Source organism: Jaculus jaculus, chromosome 4 (genome assembly GCF_020740685.1).
Source record: "Jaculus jaculus isolate mJacJac1 chromosome 4, mJacJac1.mat.Y.cur, whole genome shotgun sequence".
NCBI classification, from domain to species: domain Eukaryota; kingdom Metazoa; phylum Chordata; class Mammalia; order Rodentia; family Dipodidae; genus Jaculus; species Jaculus jaculus.
Genome location: NC_059105.1, coordinates 88,044,691 through 88,046,479, shown reverse-complemented (window position 1 = coordinate 88,046,479; position 1,789 = coordinate 88,044,691). Strand labels below are relative to the sequence as shown.

The window sequence follows — 1,789 nt, the reverse complement described above, 5'->3', positions numbered from 1 at the left end:
TTAAGGCAAAGTGACCAGGTGAAGATTGTTAGGCCAGAACCCACGGTCTCAGGGCTCTAGAGCTCTGTATGAAGTACCAGGTCCCATCTGGAAGAAGGTAAGCAAAAAGAGGTGCTAAAGGCCCCAAGGATATAGCATTTCCATGAGAATTCCTTTTAAAGTTAAACCACAGTGGCTGCAGGTGTGTGCTTTGACTGGCGCCCTTTACTGCGGCTCCCATGAGTGAGTGGCTGGTGGAGGCACAGAACTGCTGTCTTGATCAACGCACAAAACATACGTCCAAGATGCAGAAACGTGCAGGCAGGTGGGCTAGGGCACACGGCTAGCCAGCCAAGTGTGTGGACGCTGGGGGTCCTGCGGCTGGCAAACCACTTGCCCATGCAGGTGAGGCACCACGTGGGGCGGCAGTAGCACTGCTGGCACTCGCCCACAGCTGGCTCCTGGCAGGTCCTCAACCAGCTTCACACTAGCCCACGTCTGCATGCAGCCTACACAGCCCTCAAGCTCCTGGCTGCTGGGCACCGAATAGGCTGGATGGACCTCCACCAGGGAGACAAATGTCTCCAAGAACAGGTCACCTAGGCTCTGACGGATGACCACATTGGCTGCACTCTGGTAAGGGCTTGGAGCTTCTCACACAGCTCACCATACTCTGCTGAGTTCAGCCGAATGTCAAAGGACTGCACTGCAGGACTACACGGATGGTAAGGAATTGCACGGTAGATTTGAGTCTGGCGAAAGCTCATGATGCCGAGACTCTGTCACAGTTGGATGCACAGCTTGCTGCTGATCCACATGCACACCGTATGTGGTCACCTTCATTACCCATGTGTCTGTCACAATTACGCGAGCACCAGATGCCCCAGTAGCAAATTTGTCAATCCGCCGGAACTCTGTGTTGATGGAAGAAGCAATCGTCTGCCAGCTCGACTGTGAAGGGCGTAGAGGGCCAGGGTTTGGGCTAGTGGGTGTCGAGGCCACCGGTCCCATGACCAGTAGTAAACCAGGGTACAGGAGATAGAAGGGAGCATCACAGCCAAGAGAAGGAAGAACTGCCCAGCCTCCGGAGCCGACTGGGGGAGTAGAGCTGCTTTTCTGAGGCTGCAAAGCACATGCCCATGTAGTACCCCAGTGGCAGCAGCGAATGGCTCAGCAGCGTGGCGGCCGTGCGGCGCAGGTGGTAGGACACGAAGGCGGTGTCTTCGCTGCCCAGCCAGCCCGTCAACAGATTCTGCACAGTGAGCAGGGCCGAATGGAACTCGTTGGGCGTGAACACGAAGCACACAGCGAAACCCAGGTAGGCTAACGTGAAGGTCGCCTCGGGGCTGTCCATCGCGCAGAGAAGAGGTAGGGAGTGTCCAGTCCTGGGCAGTGGGTGAGTTGTGGCGGTCACTGCCAAGCCTCCCACTCTGGGAAACAGTCTTCTGTTAGGTTGTCTGCAAAGCACCCTGGGAGACGAAGTTCCCAGGTGATGCGGCTTGCGGAGTACTCATAGATACGGAGTTTCCCATCAGCCCTTTCGCCCGCAGGGCACTCTGGGAGATGGAGTTCCGGTCAGGCCGCCCCCCGGGGCACCCTGGGAGTCGGAGTCCACTGTCAAGACCGCCGCGAGGCACTCTGGCAGATGGAGTCCTCTGTCAGGCCGTCCTCGGGGCGCCCTGGGAGACGGAGTCCATTGTCAAGACCGCCGAGGCACACTCGGATACGGAGTCTCCTCTGTCAGGCCGCCCGGGGGGGCACAATGGAAAGGCTTCTGGGGCTCAGCACTTAGCCAGAAGCTGAGTCGTCC

The 1,789-nt window shown here is 58.0% G+C and overlaps 1 pseudogene; it reads right to left on the bottom strand.

The window, feature by feature from the left end:
* Positions 1–259: 259 nt before the first annotated feature.
* LOC101611940 lies at positions 260–1,369 on the bottom strand (annotated as a pseudogene).
* Positions 1,370–1,789: the final 420 nt, after the last annotated feature.